Raw genomic sequence first — 24,044 nt, 5'->3', positions numbered from 1 at the left:
ACCCACAGAACACCAGGGCGTCTTGATAAAATACAGATACTGATTCAGATCTGGAGTGGGGCTTGAGATTCTGCAATTCTTTTTGTTTGTTTTTCTAAATTTTTTATTTTAAATATATATTTTTAAATTTTTTATTTTAAATATGTAATTCTGCATTTCTAATACACTCCCCGGTACTGTTGCTACTAATGCCCTGTGGAGATTTGCAGTGACCTCAGCAGGTCACAAAGGAAAACTTGTATTTCCTATGTTTCTATAGCCATGGTGACAAGTGGTGACTTCATTCTAAGAGCAAAGAAGTACACTCAAGCACTGTCTCTTTAAAGTTCTTTTTTCCAGGTTCTCGTCAAAATCTCAGCACTTCCAAGTTACTTCATTAGTAGTTAACAGGATACTATTCTTGAAGAAAAACCTTGTTTAGATGCTGTTAACTGAGGAAAATCCAGTAGCTCTTCCCTTGGCTGAAGTTTCTGGAATAGCTCTGGATCCTCTGAGGTACAAAGAACCTGAAGCCTCAAAAGACAACATAACTGAGCATCTAACCTTTGCCAGCATTCTCACCAATGCTCCTCTCCCTGTATCCCCTGTCTCAGGTGGCCAGTCCAGTGCAGGTGCAGTCATACTCCTGAGACTGAGTCACTTGCCAGCCCAGCTCACCAGCTGTGGCAGGGGTCCTCTTAGGGACTATAGCACTGCCTCATCATAGGTTGCATCTTCCCAACCTGACAGCCACCTTTATAAAATCCTTCAACTAATCCAAAGTATTTTTGAAATGGCTGGAGTTGGCTGACCTGTCCCGTTATGCAAACAGTACACAATGAATTGCCGATAGCATCTCTTCACCATTGCCAACATAAACCCCACTGGGCCAGCAGAAATGAGCCCGGTGACTGTAAGCAACAATAGTTGCATGAGTTTGTTTAAATAAACATAGCTAACAACAGGTGAAAATGTTTTGAACTCCTCCTGTGGCTAAACCAGAAACTTTGGAGATTGAGTTCTTCTAGAAATAAAACCAATGTCAAATGTAAGGAACAGAAAGTGGCTGAAGGGAAACCATCCAGAAAGTGAACTTTGTATTTCCTACAGCACGTGCATAGTGGTTTAGATTTTTGGATAGTTTTTTGTTGTTGTTGTTTTTTACTAGAACTACTAAAACCAAATTAACTGAGATACTTGTGTTACCTTTGCCTCAGAATAAGAATTTTCTTTTCTTTTTTTAAAAAAATTTTATTTTAAAGATGTGGGGTACAAATCAGGGTTAGGTATACAAATGGTCATTGTACAAGTAAGGTTTGGGCCTCACTGTGGTCCCCACTTCACCTGGTTTGAGATCAGATACACTTGTTGATGAGGTGTGCCCCCTCCCTTCCCTGGCAGTTTCCCACTACTGCCAATCCCTTTTTTTAAAAATAGTATTATGGTAATTGTTCAAGATTCACTTATGAGTGAAGAATAAGGATTTTCTTTCCAATTCTTGTTCACTGCACTTTTTTGACATTGGCCCTTTGAGTTTGGTAGCAGAAGTATTTCTTAATATATTAAAGTTTGGTGCCACTAAATAACATAAAATTACACATAAGAGATATAATAGGCAACTTTAGTCTTTAAACCAAAACTGTAATATAAATATATATGGGTCCACAGGGCATTAGCAGCAACAGCACCTGAGAGCATGTTAGAAATGCAGAATCTCAGGCCCTACCCCAGATCTGAATCAATATCTGCATTTTATCACAAACCCTAATAAAATAGACAAATTGAATGGCAATGTTAAGTGAGTCTTAGGTATTAAGGTTTAATACTGCCATTCACATATAGCGATACATAAAGTAAGTGACTAAGTAAAGGGAAATGGGCACTTTCTGAAGTGGGAGACAATGTTCAAGTCCTGTGCACAATGAAGGGAATCTGATGAACCACGTCAGAATGACTAATGAAACAAGATGGAGAAGTCATTTCCTGAGCAACAGGTGTTGGGAGGAAAAAAGAGCGAATCGAGGACAAGTATTTTAGCGGCACATATGCTGGGCCTCTTAGTCACGATGGATAATGAGATGAGTGTATTTTAAAAAGAAGAAAAAAAGACGACATCAAGACTGGAAGAATAGGCAGCAGGAGGCTTTATTATGTTTCAAGAACAGCAAATCTGGTCCATTTGCACCAATTCTGTAGACTTGAAAAGGCTATTCCAGTCCAAATCTCAAGCCTTTTCCCTCCTTGAGAAGTTTTAGAAATTGCTGATGAAATATTGATGCCTGGGCAAAGGTTCTTCTCCCCTCCAAAACAAAACCACGTCAGATTTTAATTATACAAGTTCCAAAATGGTAAACAAACTGTGGAGCAGAAAGTATTTTTTAAAAACCAAGTATCTTTTTGACCCCCAAATTCCTAAGACAAATTCGCAATCTGTAGTCTTCTGAGTTTCATAATAAATTAAATCCAGGAGGAGGAATACACAGGCTGCTGTGTTAGGTATTTTTCTCTAATTTCCTCAAAATAATATTCTAAAGTATTGTTCCATATGATCATTCAGAACCCATAAAATAACGTGTCCTAACACGATAAGATACAACGGAGTTACCCATTAATTCCTTGAATCTTTTGGTCCAGGATGAGTGTTTTGGAGCCATGATTTTTCTCTAGGCTGAGTACACAGTATCCACTCTTATCAAAGTGCTTTCCTCCCCTCCCAAATATCCAAGGAAGATTTATGGGATTTCTTTGTTGTTGTTGTCAGAAAAGAAAGACAAAATTCCTCCCAGTTTACCTTTACCAGGTTCTCACATTTGAAACTCCTCCACAAACAGATGCTGTATTTTAAAATTCCGTCTTAAGTAACCACGGGATTTAGGCCAACTGAATGCATTTCTGACTTAGATGCATTCCTGTTGCCTGTCAGGGATGATTTTTACTCCTAAACCGTAAAACCTAAGACTTCGCCTTAACACTGCTGTTCAGATGTTTGTCTTCTTACCTCAGTTTTTCTTTTCCTCAAATATAAAAATTAATGTTTGTACCTTGTATAAAATTTAGAAAAGTCAAAACAAAAAGAAAAAAATGTCACTTGTCTCACAAAGAGGAAACCATTATTAATATTTCAGCATAATTTCAACCCTCTCAAATAACTGTTTCATAGCCAGGGGCATTACATGTAGTTTTGTTTCTTGCTTTTTGTTTTTTTGGTTTGTTTTTTGTTTTTTGAGTTGGAGTCTCACTGTCGCCCAGACTGGAGTGCAGTGGCCGCTTTCGGCCACCGCAGCCTCGACCTGCTGGGCTCCGGCGATCCTTCCGCCTCAGCCTTCCAAGGAGCCGGAACTACAGTCGCGCGCTACCACACCCGGCTAATTTTTGATTTATTGTAGAGACGAGGTCTCCTCAAGTTGCCCGGATGGGTCTCCAACCCGCGGGCTCAGGCAGTCCACTCGCCTTGACCTTCCGAAGGGCTGGGATTACAGGCTGAGTTACTGAGCCCGGCCTGTTTCTTTTTAAAACATAAAAATAGTTTCGGCTACATGGAAGGCTGAGGCGGAAGAATCACCAGAACCCAGCAGGTTGACCTGCGGTGGCCGGGAGCTGCCACTGCACTCCAGTCTGGGCGACGGAGTGAGACTCCAATTCAAACATATATATATAAACATAATTTTCTCCAAATTAAAACTCCTCCTCAGCATCCCCTCATAGTTTATCATATTTACTCATATGTACAAAACCACAATTTACACCAACTTTATTGAATGTTTACACTTTTTCCATTTTTTCTGTTATACAACTGCTGCAGCAATAAAAACTTTTGCACATCAATCTTAATTCACATCTCTAGTGGCTTCCATAGGATAGGTTCCTAGAAATTGAATTATTGGGCCAATAGCCATAAACATGCTTATAGTTCTTGACACAAATAGCCAAATTGCTTTCCAGAAAGATGACCAAGTAATACTACCACTGAACCCTTGGGAGAGAGACCATCCTACAGTACCTTCACCAGGAATTTGAGTTATCATTTTTTAAAATACTGATGAATTCTGTAAGTGAAAAACACACTAGAAAATTTCCAATGCTTGGACTGACCTGCTGAGGTCAATGATTTCAAGTATTACCTCAATAACAAAATAATCTTCTTTTATCCTTCAAAACAAGATGTTAATTTTTCCCACATCAAAATTGCAAGCATGAGAAGAATGTAGTCATTTGTTGAATATTTTCATTGGGCAACTAAGGTGCTAAGGTTTAGCAGCCAAGAACAGTCAGTTCGGTACCAGCCTGTGACAGTACAGAGAGATGTGAGCAAAACAGAGTCAGAACTGAATCCATGGCCAAGCTTCACAAGAGACACGAGATCTGAATTACCATCAGGCAATGCTTCTCAGAAGGAAAGAAGGAATACAAGAACGTTCAAGACTACATCCAGACTACATTTATAATTCATTCAACAGCTTTTCACACAACACATTTTCTTTTCTCCCTCTAAATTGGTAATATTCCCACATGCAGCAGGCCTGTCTTTAAGAGCACATATATGCAAAGAGTAAAGGGTTCAGACTCAGTCTCCCATAGCCCAGGGTCTGAACTCACTGCTCTATGCAATGGAAAAATATTAGAAAAATAGGAAGTTTTTCTAGTATATTAAAAATGCCTTGGGTAGATCACTGGAGCTGGGAGTGGGGCTGGAATGGGGTGTGTAGGGCTAGGATAGGTGGATGTCATGTAGTGAAAGGGCTGGTGTCAGTGGCACCCAGAGCAGTTGAGTAGGGTGAGAGACAAAAAAAGGTAAAATCCATTTGACAACCAGGATCCTGAATTAGGAAAAGCTGGTACTGGGATTCTCCGAAGTGCTGTTCTGTCTGTTGAGCCATTCATCTTTGCTGTGTCACCTGTTTCTGCAGATATTGTACCCAAAGACCAATCTAACCCTAGAAACAGGAAGAAGAGGAAAACTGTCCACAACCAAGTTTGCAGGACACAGTGCTCTTGGAAGCAAGAAAGCAAGAAACTGCCTGGATCACTGCGGGTGTTTCACTAGATCTGCAGCTGCAACAGAGCCCATGAGCAGTAGCTGAAGACTATGCCCCCAGACAAGCCTGTTTTGTGCCCAGTAAGAGATTTGCGCTGATTGTACCATGGGCCACACTCGGGAATCTGGTTGTGTGGCTGCCAGTGTGGTCACTAGGGCTGGTGCCAGCTACTGCACGTGCAGACTGACCTGGGGAAAAAGATGAAAATGAGAAAATCTGGGACGATGAGTCCAGTAATACCTCAGAGACTGGGGTTAAGGCCGGGAAAGGAGTTAAGACTAACACTGAGGCAGGGTCTGGAGGCTAACTTCAAGGTAGCTCACAGGCCAAGGGTGAGGTGAGTCTGGGCCCCAAGAGTGGTCCAGGTATAAAAGAGGAGGTGGCCTAGAGGCCACAGCCAAGGCCCTTTCAACACCCTGAAGGCAAGTGCAAAGGCAGGCAAGGGGTCCAGGGTAGGGGTCACCTCTGGAAACAAGACTCTTGTGCCAGATTTATCTTGCTCAGAAGGCAAAAGTGGAGGCTGCCCAAGAGTGGGGCTAGGCCTGAGGGCAGGGCAAGTTGAAAACCCAAAGGAAAGACCCGAAATGAGAGCACCAGGGCTCTAGCTACAATACGGCTTGTCCACAGAGCTACAATACGGCTTTCCCTGTGAAATTGATGATAGAAATTCTGAGTGCTTCCAAACTTCGAAAGATCCCTAACATCCTGGAGTGAACAAATGATCCTTTTATTCAGAAAGTAGCTTCGGTCATTCCAGGTAAGAATGTGACATATTCATTTAACCAAAAGGCCATATGTGAATTGGGCGGTGTCCCAATTATTGTAACATTGATAAAAATGGAAGATCCCATTATTAGAGAAAAGACTTACAATGCCCTTAATAACTTGAGTATGAATGTTGAAAATCAGGGCAAGAATAAGACATGTATCAGTCAAGTGTGCAGGTCTGTCTCTTGGACCCAACTGTGCAGATGGCTGGACTAAGGCTATTAACCAACATGACTGTGACTAATCATTACCATCATTTGTTTTCCTATTCCTTTCAAGACTTCTTAGCTTTGTTATGCCTGGGAAATCATTTCACCAAAATACAGATTATGAAATTAATTATAAACTTTACTGAAAATCCAGCCATGACAAAAGAGGTCAGTTGTATAGTATCATCAGAATGTATTTCCCTCTTTAATATAGAATGGAATAAAGAGATTCTTCTTAATATTCTCACCCTATTTGAGAATATAAATAACAACATAAAAAATGAAGGGCTTCTATCATCCAGGATAGAATTCAGAAGTACACTTTTTTCTTATCCAAAGAATCTGAAGTTTGTGTTAAGAAAATCAAAGCATTAGCAAATCACAATGACCTAGTAGTAGAAGTAAAAGTCCTAAAAGTATTAACCAAACTCTAACTTGGAGTCTGTCCCAAACAGTATTGAGGTCATTTTTTAGTTTGTTCTTGGTGACAATGTGTTTTGTAAATTCTGTTTTTTGTTGTGCTTATATGGCAAAGAGATTTTGTTCATCTGCTATTTGGAAGTAATGAATATCATAGATCAACAGTGACAATGAATATCATAGATCAACAGGTTATGATTGGGTTTAGGCTGGACTATTTTAAGGATGCCAAATGAAGATTACAGCTTATATACAGAAAGCATTTTTTATTTGATCTTGCTACCTAGATTGAGATATTTTTACACCTTCCTCTACCTAAACTGACAGTGAACTAATTATAATTATGCATAACACTTCTGTATTGGTTTACATTTGTCGATCTAAGACTTGTGTTTTAAGGAGCAAAAAAGAAAAATAAAAAACAAAATGTTTTGGGGCCAAGTGCAGTGGCTCATGCCTATAATTCTAACACTTTGAGAGGCTGAGACAGGAGGATTGCTTGAGCTCAGAAGTTCGAGACAAGCCTAGGCAACATAGTGAGACGTTGTCTCTACAAAACAAAAACAAAAAACTAGCTAGACAAGGTGGCGTATGGCTGTAGTCCCAGCTACTTGGGAGGCTGAGGTGGAAGGCTCACCTAAGCCCACGAAGCAGAGGCTGTGGTGAGTTGCGATTGTGCCACTGCAGTCCAGCCTGAGTAACAGAGTGAGACTGTCTAAAAAAAAAAAAAGAAAAAGAAAAAAGGATCAGCAGAGGAAACAACAGATTCATCCATTCCATCTAACTTGTGCTAAGTCATAAGCTTTCTTCCCATCCTCTTTTTAATGAGTGCTTTAGTTGGACCTGCATAAGTTAAGTACACATCCTTCAAATCAGAGCTATGCTTTAAATAAATTCTTATCTGCCCATAAAAAAAGTGTCAGCCTCATTCCCCCTTTTTTCTAGAAGGGATGTAGGTCAACTCAGCACCGAGGATAAAAAACACACGATGCATTAGCAGTATTCTGTTGTATAGAATGTTTCCTCCTCCCTGAACATGTGTTAACCAGGAGGTCTGGCACTGGCGGTCCATGTTGCTGCTGCAGCAGCTAATCCAGCTGGTTTTCTTACCAGCCCCATGTGGAAGTTAGCAGCAATAGTTTTGCACAAAAAGGCTGGTTCAGGAGTTGTATTCACTGAGATTTCCAGGGATGGATGGCAGGAGAGAGTGTGGGTAGAAGATGACAAATGTGGGAGGACCAAAACCAAGGAAGAGAAGAATCTTCATCATCCTGCCCTATATAGGGCAGCCCATTTAAAGATGGGCCCTACGCAATCAGGATTAGTGAGCATTTAGTGAGCATTTGCAATGAGACTATTCATTTCAATTGCTGAAGAAAAGTAAGTTTGTAAGACTGACTCATCTATGTGTTAAGTTATGTTAATTATAAATAAGTGATTAGTAAGTCAAACATGTGCTAAATACAGATAGGAAGGGGTGGAAGGAACAAAATATACCTAATATTCATGAAGTATCTGGTGATTAAATGCTATACACTGGAGATGCATGAGACTCATAAGGTACTAAGTATAAGGTTCAAAGGCACTAAATATACATAAACACTTAACATACACAGGGCCCTAATTTGGCCGCTCATTGGAGGCATTCATTCTGGCTTCATGTGTTTTCTGTCCAAGAAATAAAAGAGATTAACCAGTTAGTTGTTCGACCAACTAATTGGCAAACTGCAGCTACTGACCAGGCATACTTGTCCCTGACTTTCTTTGATAAAGCTAATGTGTGTCATTAGCCCAGGCCACCTTGTGTCTATGGATGTCTTGCTCAAACTTCAGCTATGGTCCTCATAACTACATCATTTGTGGGGAAGGCAGAGACAGGACATAAGGACATTGTGAAGCCCGGTACTTAAGTGGTGAGGTCCTTCCGTCCTGCCTTCATCCTCTCTATAGTTAACATTCCACCTTTCCCCCCTTGTTTCTTGCTGTATGTTTCAATTGGTTTAATGGACAGTGTGATTTGGGCATTTAAGAGGGAGGGGGGCATTGAAAATCACACTGAGCTAAACCCAGTCCAATCCATTAAATCGGCCACACTGACTGTGAAGAGGAGAAAGCTGATGAGAGAGAAGAAAAATCACTGATAGGACTTTTATCAATTCCATGCAAGAGACTTCGGTTTCCATTCCCAGCTTCTGACAGAGGCCGAAAACAAAGAAAATAAATCTAATAGGGAAGAAAGAAGGAAAACTGAGGAGAAAGTTTCAGCTTCAGAAAAAGGATTCTTTAAATAAGTATATCCCTTCATTTCTCAATATCACCATCCCCTCCCATGTCTTTACATACTTAAGAGTCTTTTGGAGATAGTAAGGCCACTGCCATGAAATCATTTGTGTAATAAAGGCCAAATATGACTAAAATTAAAAATAAAAAATTTCCATGAAAAGTCATAAATGTGACAAACCACAAAGCAGTGCAGAGACTGATTCTTGGATCACCTTCTATTCAAAAGCCCTGACTAAACTCCAATATGTCCCCATAGTCTAGAAATGGCCTCAAGCAATTTTAGAACAATTTTCCAAGACCTGCTATTATTTTGATTCATCCAGAAGACTATTATGTTTTATGTCTATTCTTGTTGAACAGGCTATTCTTGCTCCCAGATCATATTGTTAGGGTTAAAAGAAAAAGTCAATAAACTAAAGGGACAGCTTCTAACCAAAGATTTAAAAAGAGGAGTTAGAAGTTTTGTCCATATGAATGAAGTCAGACCCTGAGAATCAGGATGATTACCTTTTATTATGGGAGGAGAGATGGGGAAGACTTTTGTAGGCAAGAATTGTTCTTTTGTATCTGCCAAATGCCTCCCCATTTCTAGAAACTGCTCCTTTGCCTCCAAGTTACTAATGGTTATTATAGGAGCCATCATGGTGGTACAGCATGCTCTCACTCCCTGACCACAGCTAATTGGTCCAGGTGTATTCACCTGACCCAAAGTTGGGCCAATCAGAATCCCTGCCTAGTAATTTTGGCTCTGAGAAAAAGAAGTCTATAGATGGCTACACTTCGACTATATGTAAAAAAAAAAAAAAAAAGAAGAAGAAGAAGAAAAAGAAAAAATCAGTCTGCAAAGCAATGTGGCAACTGCAGAGAGAAGTGAGGAAACCACGGGCTTCTGGTGCCTAGTTCCAGGTGCTTCCTCCACTGCATTCCATAAAATATGTCCCCTACCTCTGTATGTTTAAAAACTATCTCTGCTTAAGTTAAGTTCCTGTTGCTTGCAAGTGATTTCCTAATTAACCCAGAAGACCAAAATAAAAGCATCTTTTACCCTGCACAACTTTGGAACTAAAAGGGGACTAAACAAAGTAATAATGGCATAAAATAAACAAAGGCATCTATAAATTCTGCCTCAAAAGTGAAAATCTGCACAACTGGCACACAAACCCACTGTAATCCATACAGACCTCACATACAGCCAGAAAAAGAAATTGCTTTAAATGTAAAAATGAGCTTCAATGTGCCTGGCATATTTTTGGTGTCAGCAGATAGATGATGACTTAAGTTCTTCCTCACAGGTGTCAGCATCTACAATAGCCTGGCTTCTCTACTGCCTGAAGGAAATAATACAAGCAGGACTGAACAGAAACCCGGGTACAGTCAGTTTTTCTTTTTTGAGGGGGAAGTTCATATTTAAAAAATGCATCTATTAAGTATATATCTTTAGAAAACAGTCATCTCAGGTATAAGGGAACCCTAGTTATAAGGAGCGCACTTATTCAACATGGCAGGCATTATTCAGGTGACTTACCTAAAGACAGGCATTATACAGGTCACATCATTTCTAAATCTCAGGTTTTGAGAAGATGGCACTATTGTCTATACCCATTTTGCAGATAAGGGACCTGATATTCTGAAATGTGTCTAGTCTGAAGTCCCCAATCTCTCACTCTGACCCAAAGCACCACTTAAGTTTTTGTTATAACTATCAAGGATTGTCCACCAAACTCAAACTCTGGGCTGTCCAGAGCAGTAGACAGTAAAATTCCTAATCACGAGACCACATGGAAGTAGCCTCTAGACTATCAGAGGGGTGGGGAGGATGGGAAAATGGGGCGAGGGCACATGTCATAAAGCACACCAAGGCCTGTGCCAGCCCCTTCTGTGCACCCAGATTTCATCAGTCCCCAGAGGCTTTGCCACAGCACATGTTCAGTGATGCACCCTGATGTGTTCTAAGACCCTGAAACTTAAGCCTACTCTTGCTTGTGGAAGATTTTGATTTGATTATGAAAGGAGTTCTTTTTTAATTATTATAGGTCTATTGTTTTCACTAATTATAAAGGCAATACACACTCGATTTTAAAGACCCAGACAAAAAATAGGTAACTAACATAACAGTTCCCTAGGACTTCACCCATCCCAGATTGTCAGTTAACAGTGATATCCCCCCAGACTTTTTTTCTGCATAGTATTAACATATTTTCTCCATACAAAATGGATTCTTTCAGTTTGTATGATTTTAGTTTGCTTTTCTTTCATTATAGTTTAAATCTATGCACATATGTTTTACATGATATGCTTCTGCATCAATTGCACTTGTTATAACCATCACTTTGTTGAGAGCTCAGGCTCTGAAGCCAGGTTGCCTGAGTTCAAAAGCTAAATCCACTACCTAATTGTTGTGAGTCCTTGGGGATGATTCTGTCCTCAGTTTTCTCATCTGAAAACTGGGGATATAATAGTAAACAGGATTGTTGGGGAATGTGACGACTTGCAAACTAGAAGCAATAGTTAGCACATTTCAAGCACTAAAAAATGAAATACATTATTATTGCAATTTTTTTTTACTGCAGATATACTTCATTTTATTGTACTTTGTTTTTTGGTTTTTTGGTTTTTTTTTTGAGTTGAAGTCTCACTCTGTTGCCCAGACTGGAGTGCAGTGGCTGCTCCCGGCCACCGCAGCCTTGACCTCCTGGCTCCGGCGATCCTTCCGCCTCAGCCTTCCGAGTAGCTGGAACTACAGGTGCGCACTACCATGCCCGGCTGATTTTTTTATTTATTGTAGAGATGAGGTCTCGCCTGCCCAGGCGGGTCTTGAACCCGCGGGCTCAGGCAGTCCACTCACCTCAGCCTCCCAAAGGCGTGGGATTACAGGCTGAGCCACCGAGCCCAGCTGTACTTTGTTTTATTGTACCTTGCAGATACTGCATATTTTACAAATTGAAGATCTGTAGCAAGTCTGCATTGAGCAAGGTCTATTGGTGCCAATTTTCCAACATCATGTGCTCACTTCATGTCTCTGTGTCACATTTTGGTAAATAAAAATTTAATATTTCAAACTTTTAAGTTATTATTATATCTGTTATGGTGATTGGTAATCAGTGATCTTTGATGTTATCATTGAATTGTTTTGAGGTGCCATGAACCAATATAAGACGGTGAACTTAACCAATAAAGGTTGTGTTCTGACTGCTCCACCAACTGGTGTTCCCATCTCTCTCTCTCCTCTCAGGCCTTCCTATTCCCTGAGACACAACAGCATTACAATTGGGTCAATTAATAATCTTAGAATGGCCTCTAAGTGTTAAAACATGAGAGAGAGAGTCAAGCATCTCTCAGTTTCAATCAAAAGTTAGAAATAGTTCAGCTTAGTGAGGAAGACATGTTGAAAGCCAAGACAGTTCAAAAGGTAAGCCTCTTGCACCCAACAGCCAAGTTGCAAATGCAAAGGAAATGCTGTTGAAGGAAATTGAAAGTGTTACTCCAGTGAACACAAAAATGATAAGAAGGCAAACCAGTCTTATTTCTGATATGGAGAAAGGTTGAGTGGTCAACCTTTCAGATCAAACCAACCACAACATTCCTTAAGCCAAAGCTTAGTCCAGAGCAAGGACCTTACTCTTTTTAATCCTATGAAGAATGAGTGAGGTGAGGAAGTTGCAGAAGAAAAGTTTGAAGATAACAGAGGTTGGTTCATGAGCTTTAAGGAAATAAGTTGTCTGCATAGCATAAAAGTGCAAGGTGAAGCAGCAAGTGCTGATGGAGAAGCCACAGCAAGTTATCCAGAAGATCTAGCTAAGATCATTGAGGAAGGTGGTGGCACTAAACAATAGATGTTCAGTGTAGATGAAACAGCCTGCTATTGGAAGAAGATGCCATCTCAGACTTTCATAGATAGAAAGAAGTCGATGCCTGGCTTCAAAGCTTCAAAGGAAAGCCTGACTTTGTTGTTAGGGGTTAATGCAGCTGGTGACTTTAAGTGAAGTCATGCTCATTGACCATTCTGAAAATCCTAGGGCCCTTAAGAATTATGCTAAAAATACTCTGCCTGTGCTCTCCAAATGGAACCACAAAGCCTGGATGACAGCACATCTGTTTGCAGCATGATTTACTAAATATATTAAGCCCACTGTTGAGATCTACTGCTCAGAAAAAAAGATACCTTTAAAATACTACTGCTCATTGACCATGCACCTGGTCACCCAAGAATTCTGATGGAGAAGAACGACTAGATTAATGTTTTCATGACTGCTACACACAACATCCATTCCATAGCACATGGATCAAGGAGTAATTTCAACTTTCAAGTCTTTTTATTTAAGAAATAGATTTTGTAAGTCTATAGCTGCCATAGGCAATGATTCCTCTGATGGATCTGGCCAAGGTGCACTGAAAACTTTCTGGAAAAGATTTACCATTCTAGATACTATTAGGAACATTTTTGATTCATGGAGGAGGCCAAATTATCAACATGAACAGGAGTTTAGAAGAAATGAATTCCAACCCTCATGGATGACTTTGAGGGAGTCCGAGACTTTCGAGGAGAAAAATCACTGCAGATGTGATGGAAATAGCAAAAGAACTAGAATTAGAAGTGGAGACTGAAGGTATGACTGAATTGCAGTCATCTCATGCTAAAACTTGAACGGATGAGGAGTTGCTTCTTATGGATGTGTGGTTTCTTGAGACAGAATTTACTCTTGGCGAAGATGTGAATATTACTGAAATGGGTTTTTTTAAAAAAACTTAGAATATTACATAAACTGAACTGATAAAGCAGCAGCTGTTATCTGAAAGTGTTGGCTTCAATTCTCAAAGTCGTACTGTGAGCTAAATGCTATCAAACAGTATCTCAAGCTACAGAGAAATCTTTCATGAAAGGAAAAGTAAATCAATGTGACAAACTTCACTGTTGTCTTATTTTACAAAATTGCAACAGCTACCCCAACTTTTTAACAAGCATCCCCCCATCAGTCAGCAGTGAAGTAAGACACTTCCCCGGCAACGACTTGCTGAAGGCTCAGATGATCATTAGCATTTTTTTGCAATAAAGTATTTTTAAGTTAAGGTATGTACATTTTTTAGACATAGTGCTATCAAACATAACTTATATGCACTGGGAAACCAAAAGATTCTTGTGACTCACTTTATTGCACTACTGACTTTATTGTGGTCGTCTAGAACTGGACTCACAATTTTTTGTTATGTCTGTACTTTTGTCATTTTTTTATTTTATTACTTTAATTTTTGAGTCAGGGTTTCACTCCGGCCTTCAGGCTGAAGTGCAGTGGCACGATGACATCTCACTGCAGCCTCAAACTCCTGGGCTCAAATGATCCTCCCGCCTCAGCTTCCTGAGCAGCTGGCACTACAGGCATGAGCCACAATACCCAGCTAAGTTTTCTTTTCTTTTTTTTTTTTTTTTTGGTCTGGAGTCTCACTCTGTCACCCAGGCTGGAGTGCAGTGGCATACTCATGGCCACTGCAGTTTCAACCTGTTGGGCTCAGGTGATCCTTCCACCTCAGCCTCCCACAGGCGTGTGCCACCACGCCCAGCTAATTTTTTTTATCTCTTGTAAAGATGCGGTCTCACCAAGTTGTCCAGGCTGGTCTCAAACCCCTGGACTCAGGCAATCTTCTCGCCTCTGCCTCCCAAAGTGCTGGGATTGCAGGCACGAGCCACCACACCTGGCTTAATTTGTCATTTTACAATACTTGTAAATTATTAGTTAGAACAAACAATTTGACTCTGTTTACTGGTTGTATGTATTTTCTCTTCTGTGCTGCCTATGCTGCTGTCTTTTCCTACTAAATTTTCAAATTTGCATTATTGCTTTCCAAGAGTCCTTTATATGTTAGAGAGGTTAGTATGAGACAAATATTGCAAATCTCTTTCTCCATCTGCAAATAATTTCATACTAAAGAGAAGTAAAAAGGTGCTGGCCAAGAACGTGGACTTTGGGAGTAGGTAAAGTCAAGTCTGTGTCCTAGCTCCACCACTCACCTGGTGTGCAACCCTGGGCAATGTGCTCCCTTCTCTAAACATCTGTGGGGTAAGCAGACCTCTAACATGGTCCCCAAGATCTCCCTCCCCTAGTGTATATACCTTGTATCATCTCCTCCCCTTGAGTTCAGGCAGAACCTGAGAATGTCATGGGATAGCACCCCATGATTGGGTATGCCAAGCATCGACTTTTAGATAATCAAGAGGGAGGTTATTTAGGCAGGACTAATCTAATTGGTGAGTCCTTAAAAGGAATTTGGTTCTTCCTGTAGTCTGAGAGACCTGAAGCATGAGAGAATTTGGTGTGAGGGAGGTTCTCTGTTGCTGACTTTGAAGATGACATGGCAAAGACCTGAGAGTGGCCCCTAGGAGCTGACAGCAACACCCTGCTGGCAGCAAGCAAGGAAATAGGAACCTCTTTGACAACCACAAGGAACTCACTTCTCCCAACAGCCTAAATGAACCTGGAAGACGACCCTGGGCCTCAGATGAAGCCCTAGCCCTGACTGACCTCTATTTCAGTCTCATGAGACCTTGACTTTTAATTTACAGAACTGTGAGCTAATGAGTGAATGTTGTTCAAGCCACTAAATTTATAGTCACTCAGCAGTAGAAAATTAACAGACTCTATTTTCTCACCTATAAAATGAGGATGAGGCTCAAATGACATTCATCTCTTGAGATTCTTCTAGGAAGTCATATATGCATAAGATGCTCAACACAGGGCCTAGTATAACCTAAGTGAGTGCTAGAGGTTAGTTATCTGAGATTAATGGAGATATTACTATTGTTTTCATACTTACCTTTGCAAAATGAGGTAGCGAATAATTTTTAATAATGATAGTAAGGAAAGATTAAAACGTTTAAAATAAAGTCCAAGAGAGTAAAAGGAAATCAAAAGAAATTCTGGGTGATTAAAAGTTTAAGATAGACTATTCCCTTGTTTCTAGCACTTTTAAAAAGATCTTCATGTCTAACCTCCTTGGAGGACAAGGTATGTGTTGTCAGCTGTGTTCTAAAGAGGCAATATACTCTAATGGCCTAGGTACAGAAAATCCCCGGGTTCACATGATGACTCTGCCAATTACTATAGCTGTACTTTAGCCAAGTCAGCAGATGTGGGGCCCAGTTTCCTTATCTTTGAAATGGGAATAAATACTATCTGTTAAGCAGGAGCCACAGGTTGGCCAGTAGCCAACATTCAAGCAACAGGAGTAAATGTACACACTCAGTCTGCAAGAGAAGAGAAAGGCTTGTTGACTTCTTCTGCAGTGTAGAGATGGTGAAGCCACAGTCAATGCTGATCTGGCCTGGTGTGTTGTGAATATCAAAGACTCCGTCACTCTACTGAGTTGTGAATTTCAGAGCATCTCAGTCTGACCCTCAAGAAACATTCAGCCACACTGAGGTTTTGCCAACTTCCTTCAAACAGGGAGCACGAAATGGGTCAAAGCAGTATGGAGAAGGCACAGGACCTGTGTCAGAAGACAAAGTTCTAGTCCTGATCTCTCCACTTTGAGTGATCTTCAGGAAGGGCTTCCACTACTTCCTATCTGCCCAGGAACCAGATTTCCTTTTGGTAACAGTATCAAATTCTTTCTTTGAATAATTACCTCTTCCCACCTCAAGAGGCTCTAGTGGAGGTGCCAATTGCAGAACCCTGTTCCTCTGGCTCCCTGGCCACAAAGGGAGACATACAATCAGGGCCTGTCTAGTCACAGTACCCTATCATCTTGACCACAGTGATTGGCCAAGGTATAGCTACATGACCCAAGCCCAGACAGAGTCCTACACTGGAATTTTGTATGCAAACCCTGGAAGCATCTCTCTCTTTCCACTGGAAATGTTTGGCAGTTTATGGTTATACCGTCCCTCCAAAAAGTCCGTGTGCAGAGGGAGAAGATGAAACAAATCCAGGGTATACCAAAGTTGAGAAAGGAAGTTTCCCAGGATACAGCTATGCCTGAAGCTCACACACTTCAGTTTCCTTGAACAATCAATTTCCTTTTCCACTTGAGGTAGTTTTAACTGAGCTTCTATCACTTATAGCAAACAGTCCTGACTAATATACTAGGTCTCATTTTTCTCATCTAAGAATTAGAAGATTGGGGCTACAATGTCCGAAGTTCCTTCTAAGTCCCCAGAGTCAAGAAATTTCTTCTGAAATGGCCTAGACAAAATTAAAGACCAGGCCCTAGAGAAAGAGGCAAGACAAAAAAGGCTCTGAAATTTGGTCGATAGTTAACTGAAACCTAAGCTCTGGCACCTAAAACAATGCTGTGTGCACAAGAAGGTCCTTGCTAAGGATTTCCTTGTTATCTTACAGGCAATGGCAGGAGCTGTGCTCCTGAGATTTTCACAGTTCTAAGGTGAGTTTCTACCTTGAAGCTCAGTGTCTCCATCTCTCTCTCTCTCTCTCTCTCAACAAACAGGAGGAGCTGCAGCAAATATTTTCACAAAGAAAGGTGGAAATTGTGAGTTCATTACTGCCCCAACCAGATGGAGACCAGATGTGTAGTGGGTACCTGACTGAGGAGCCTTCTCAGAGCAAGAGAGGGTCCCACCCCCCTCGGGCTTCCCATTCCTCCCATTCTGTTCTGGTTTTCTCCTAACGTTCCCACCATGTCTGCCCCAATCCCAACCATCCCTCAGTTTCTCTTCATGAATACATCTGCAGAACCCAGGGTCTGGTGAGAGGTGGGGACAGCACCACCCCTTGCCAGGGAGGGTGAACTGAGGGGCAGAAGGCACCCTGCAGTTGATAACAGCCAACATCTGGGAAAGGGCTAAACCACTTGGTAAGTAGAAAGGGTGTGTAATCAAAGTTCAGTAGCTCTTTCTGAGTCTCCCTACAGCCATACGCTCCAGCAAAAAAAGAAACACCACTAATGTGACTGCCAACGTCTTGAGGACTAACGTAGGCCTGGGGAACATTTCCAGGAAAGCCGAGGAGGGGGTTGCAATACAATTCATTCAGCAAGACCTTAGCTAAAATTGTTCTGAAATCTCTTCACAAAACACCTACTCCTCAGCCACTCAGACCTTGCCCACATATCTCCCTCTTCATTTCTTATTCCAGAGCAATGTGGATCCTTTTTCTCTTGCCTTTTCCAAACCATTCCTGCCCCACCCCCTCAAATTCACAAATGCCCAGGACCTGGGTAAACAAACACAGGATGTTTTTTCTTTACTAGCTAAAGAGGAATGCAATGGCAGATGCTTACGTAAAATATAATGGTTTTCTTCACCACAAATATAGAAATTTCCTGGTATGGAGACTCTGAAACCTTCTTTTCTAAATAAAGAAGAAAACGAAGCATTTACAAAAAGTGTACCCTGCCTAGAACAGCAGGCACAGTCCGTCTAACAGACCTGGAGTAAGATTTCATTACAGAAAATGTATCGGCTAGATGATGCCTTAGACTTCTTCACCCCAGCATTCTGGTTCCTTCTTGTTCTTCACTTTCAATTACCATAATGACAATTACATAGTGTGTCCTGGCTGGCAGTGAGGGTGTTTCCACTTGGTTGGGTTCCTTCTCCCAGCCCCCACCATGTCACTGCAGATTATACTCTGCAGTGGAGAGAGATCAATCTGGTCACAGAGAAATCTGGCAATTGGCCAGCCCCTGAACCATCTCCCTCTGGTATATTTTAATGTCAGTTTGTCTAACTTTACCAGCAAGCCCCAGTACCCAGAAGAAATCAAAGCAAGGACAAGAAACCAAGATAAACACAAGTGACCTAACCATCGAATGGACTCTATTCACTGGAACAATTTTCTTTTTTTTTTTTTGAATTGGAGTCTCACTCTGTCGCCCAGATTGGAGTGCAGGGGCCGCTCCCAGCCACCGAAGCCTCAACCTGCTGGGCTCCAGCGATCCTTCCGCCTCAGCCTTCCAAGTAGCCGGAATTCCAGGCATGCGCTACCACGCCCGGCTGATTTTTTGATTTATTGTAATGATGAGATCTCGCTGCTCAGGCGGGTCTCGAACCCACGGGCTCAGGCAATCCACTCACCTCAGCCTCCCAAAGGCACGGGATTACAGGCTAAGCCACCAAGCCCAGCTTACAATTTTCACTATTTTGGAAAATCTTGTGTGGTAGCTAAGAATTTGAGGGTTGACAGGAACCTAAAGTCAACATTTCATTGGATTCTGACACCTACTTGGTTGCAATTAGTCAGGGACATGAGAGGTTTTTCCTGCAGTGAGTTACTAATTTTAAATGTTACCATTGTCTTAGACAGATTTGGCAAGGATGAGGCAAAGGGTCATTTAAACCAAATATGTATCTAACAAATTCCTTTGAATAGCAAGTTCTATAAACCAGAGTTGTGCTAAAGAATGCTAAAACATTTTCCAGGGGAAATAGTTGAAGAGGTTTCATGGCATTGGTAGAGTCATTGATTGTTCAATTGACCTGGGACTGCTACTAACTGGGGGACTAACTGTGGGACTTTCAGTGATAAAGCCATGACCGTACCCAGGCAAATTGTCCCCAAGTTGTCCTGCATGTGCTGATGACCACTGTTGAATCAGAAGGAGAGTAACACTGAAGGGACACTGGATAGGGAGAGCACTGAAAGCAAAGTCCTTCAGAAATGCTAACTTGTTCACAGGTGATCTAATTTGTCAATAGTTCAAACTGTCTATAAATGTCCATTCTTCTAAAGTATGTACAACCTGCTTGGTCAAAAAAAGGATTTCACAGTCAATGACTTTGGGAAATGCTACAGATTTCATCAACCCTCCTTAAGGAGTCTCCATGCACATCAACATATCAAAGGTTCTGAGAAGATCTGTAGCAATGAGCAAACATAATTTGGTACAACCAGGATGTCCCAAATCTATTTGACCACACAAACCTTATTTCACTTACTGGCTATGGTCATCCAACTGAACACACTTTGAGAAATGGAGATCTTATTCATAAAACTATAAATGACTTAGGGAGCATGTGACTTGCATTCAATAAGATGTGTACATCTATTTCAGAAGTCAACACGTTTTTCTTTGTACTCAATGAAAAGCATATTGTAGCCTGAGCTGAAGTAGTGCCATGATGTATTTTTATTTTTAATAGGACTCTTGGAGGGAATGACTGTGATCTATACAGAATTTTAAAGTGTGAATAGAACCAGTCAGAGCAGACTAAAGACTTGAACTTGAAACCCAATCTAAAGGCAATATGTGGTTTTTGTATCAGATGGATGTAAAAAATGTACTCATTCATTCCATTCATTCAGCTAACGAATTAAGTAAGCATATGTGCCAGGCACTGTGATAGGCCCAAGGATACAGTAGTAAACAAGGGAGAGTAAGGTTTCTACACACTTCATATTGGGGTTTCCAATCCTAAATTTCAGTAAGTGCTAACTAACCACAATGGTAAGAAAGTACAAAGGCACCTAGGAGGGGCCTCAAGCTCAGATGCAGGGGTGTGGTCCTGACAGCTCAGAAGAGGCAATGTCAAGGCTTAGACCCAGTGGACAAAGTGGGTGGGCCAGGAGTGGGATGTGTGGGAGTGTAGTTCTGGGTAGAAGGAACAACATATGCAAAGGCCTGGAGTTGAAACACAGCCCAGAGAATTCTCTACAGATACAAGGGTTTTCTTCCTGAGGTCAGCACTAGAACTCATTTTAGCACACAGTGGGACCTCCATATACTGTGATGATGATGATGATTAGTATCGCTATTATGTCAAGAAAGATAATTTTGCTTCAGAAGAAGTTTCAATCTGACCCTTCCTACATTTCTATCTTCCCCAAACACAAAGTCTGTTGCTTTGTGCTTGGGAAAATTTTATGATTCCCTTGAAAATCTGTTTAGTATAGAGATTCCAGAAACAAAACCTCAATTTCTCAATCAACTCACCTTCGACAAAGCTTCCACCACCAACCACTGGGGAGAAGAGAACCTATTCAGTAAATGGTGCTGGAAAAACTGGCTGACCACATGCAGAAGATTAAAACAAGACCCCTACCTATCACCATACACAAGAATCAACTCTAAATGGATCAAAGACATAAACGTAAAACCTCAAACTATAAGAAGCTTAGAAAATGCGGGAGACACCTTTATGGAAATTAGAACTGGCAACCAATTCCTGATCAAAACCCCAAGTGCCCATACCATAAGAGATAAGATAGATAAGTGGGACCTCATCAAACTGACAAGCTTCTGCAAAGCCAAAGAAATCATCGAGAGAGCAGGGAGATAGCCCACAGACTGGGAAAAAATATTTGCCAACTGTATGCCTAACAAAAGCCTAACATCTAGGATCTACAAGGAACTCAAATGTGCTGAAAAGAAAAAAAACAAATAGCCCCATGACAAAGTGGGTAAAAGATATGAATAGATACTTCTCAAAAGAAGACATACAAGCAGCCAACAGATACATGAAAAATGCTCAGCCACACTAGTCATCAAAGAAATGCAAATTAAAACCATACTGAGATACCACCTACAGGATGGCCGTTATCTGTAACTCAAAAAACAACAGATGCTGGAGAGGATGCAGTGAAAAGGGAACACTTCTACACTGTTGGTGGGAGTGTAAACTAGCATAGCCTCTGTGGAAAACAGTGTGGCGGTTCCTAAAAGATCAAAAATTTGACCTTCCATATGACCACTACTGGGAATATACCTGGAGGAACTCAAATCACTCTATGAAAAAGATACTTGCACACGTCTGTTTATTGCAGCATTGTGCACAATAGCAAGAACATGGAACCAACCGTGCTGCCCATCAAAAGAGGACTGGTGGTACATATACACGATGGAATATTACGCAGCCATAAAGAAGGACAAAACCATGAACTTCATAGCAACCTAGTGGAATTAGAGTCTATAACACTGAATGATCTATCACAGAAACAAAGAACTGGGTATCACATGTTCTTACTCATAAGCAGACCTTGAACAATTATCATAATACTATAAGAAAAAGACTGGCAGTAGTGGGAAACTGCAGGCTGGGGGTGGGAAGGGAGGAATGCAGGATTGGCAGTAGTGGGAATCTGCCAGGGGAGAGGGAGCACACCTCATTAACAAGGGTACCTGCATAATGAACATTTTTATACCTAACCCTGAATTGTACCCCACATCTTTAAAATAAAAAAATTAAAAGTGAAAAAAAAAAAGAAAATCTATTTAAACCTTACAGACTTCTCCTACTGGAATACAAAGCTCCCTTGAAAGCATAAATCTACATATTAATAAACGGTACATTTCTGATTTCTTTCTTCCTTTCATTGTACATTGATTCCCTCCAGGTTCCAAAGAAAACAGCCCCAGCGCCTGCCTCATCAACCTTGACACCTCTTGGCTTCTTTACAAGATGCTTCCCGTATCCCAAGACCTTTGGGGCAGGCGAATGCCAGCAGAAGCTTATTGGGCCACTTGGATTTTTTACTTAAACCACAACCATTGATGCAAACGTGACTTCCCCAAGTGGTAAAGCATAGGCACTTTCTTGGTAGAAACTCTGATTAGCAAAGCCAACCCTGACAGTGTCCTCTCTGGAGAACAGAATAGGACATTTAACAGCAGGGGCTACACAGGGCAAACACTTACCCCTCTGAAATTCCAGGCTTTAGGAGAAGGAAACATGGGAAAGTTGTTTTGTCGCTGCCGTTTAGGCCTAGAAGAAGAGAAAAGACAATGTGTTCATTTCTCGGTGGTTGAATGTTCAGAGGAAATCACTGGTTTCGAATGCAAGTTTACCAAAAAGAGAGATGACTTCAGACATGGCTCAGGCAAACAAGGTGTCTAGAGTTTTCTACAGCTCTGTGATCTTCAGCAGCCAAATTCATCCCAAATTCCTCTCTCATTCCCCAGGAGGAAAGCCCAGAGTCCCTTAAAACAGGCAACACTTCACTTGTACAAAATAAAATCAAATCTAAAATGCAACCTGAATGCAATCAAAAAGTCACACCAGACTCAATCTTTGTCTTGATTCTGCACATAACAACAATTCCCCAATGGATGCCATCAGGTGATGTTTGTAGCTTCAGCTCAGCCTGGAATGCTCCCTTGTCACACACGCAAGCCAGGGAGTCCCAACATCTCCATGAAGGCCACAGAGGAGCTTCAGATTTTCAAAAGCATGATCTACAAGACATTCAGCCACTGTCTAGCAAGCTGAAACTGGTTTTCTCCCACCACTCTTCAAAAGTGACGGAGGCAGTTTTAAGTGGGTCATCAAAGAGGCTCCGGACACATCAGAAACACCTTGTTTCTGTCCTGTAAATTGAATCAAATTTTGTTGTTCTGACAACCTACCCAGAGGGATACCTTTTCAGTGTTTTCGCAGAGTGATAAAGTACTCTAACACATGATGCCTGTCAATATGGGTATTCAGATTTCATGTTTGCTGAAAAGCATCCACCTTGGATTTTTCCTGGGGATTTAGTCACTGATATACAAAACAGTGTCATTGGCTATATGATAGTCACCTTCACCTTGACCTCTCTGCTATAATCAACAATAAGGCAAGACAGAAAGCATGTAGTAACCAGTGCACAGGCTTTGCAATATGTCAGACCTGAGTAAAATTCTTGGTTGGCTTTACCATACAAAAGAGATAAATAAAATACAAGGTAATTACAATAGTAGCAGCTACTAACAGGTACTGAGCACTTTAAAAATCTAATATTATACTAATATTTTATGTATTAATCTCACTGACTCTCACCCAGTGAGCTGGTGTTAATTATTGTACTCATTTAACAGGTAAGAACACTGTGAGGCCTAGGGATATTAAGTAAGTTGATTCTGATCACACAGGTGAAATCAGGATTCTGATCTCTACTATCTGACCTCAAATCCCATTTTTGGCTCTATGATTCCAAAAATATGGCTTAATTTCTTGACCTTTGGTTTTCCTATGTGCAAAACAGGGGAAATAATACTCTCTATGTTGAATCAAAATGTGATGAGGACTCTAACTCCGGTGATTGCTAAATTCTCACCAGATGTCAGCAGGGTGCCCCTCCCTTTCTGTCCCAAAGCCTAGCTCCAAGAACAGTGTTCAACCAGGGAGAGAGGACTGACGCAGAAGAGCTGGGGCAACTCATCAAACACTGGGAACTCCCACCAGACGCGCCATTACATCAGGCCCCCCACCTTCTGCCTCACCTTCTTCCCTCACCCACATTTACAACAATAAAATACCAGGCTAATAACATCTCAAGACAAACAGAAAACACGTGGGTGGCTATTTATGTTTAATATCCTTCTCTATTAAGTAACATGTTGGCCTAAGTTCTCCTGAATAGAAATTTCTGCCTTAAAAACATTTTTGGATTTCCAAAGTTGCTTCTCTCTGGATATGACTCCCTTC

The 24,044-nt window shown here is 41.1% G+C and overlaps 1 pseudogene; it reads left to right on the top strand.

Annotated features, from left to right (window-relative positions):
- The first annotated feature begins 5,120 nt into the window (after window positions 1-5,120).
- On the top strand, window positions 5,121-6,426 carry LOC103274295 (annotated as a pseudogene).
- Window positions 6,427-24,044: the final 17,618 nt, after the last annotated feature.

This window comes from Carlito syrichta, unplaced genomic scaffold (assembly GCF_000164805.1).
Source record: "Carlito syrichta isolate Samal-C Ts95f unplaced genomic scaffold, Tarsius_syrichta-2.0.1 Scaffold314704, whole genome shotgun sequence".
NCBI classification, from domain to species: domain Eukaryota; kingdom Metazoa; phylum Chordata; class Mammalia; order Primates; family Tarsiidae; genus Carlito; species Carlito syrichta.
This window is presented reverse-complemented; position numbering and strand designations above follow the sequence as displayed.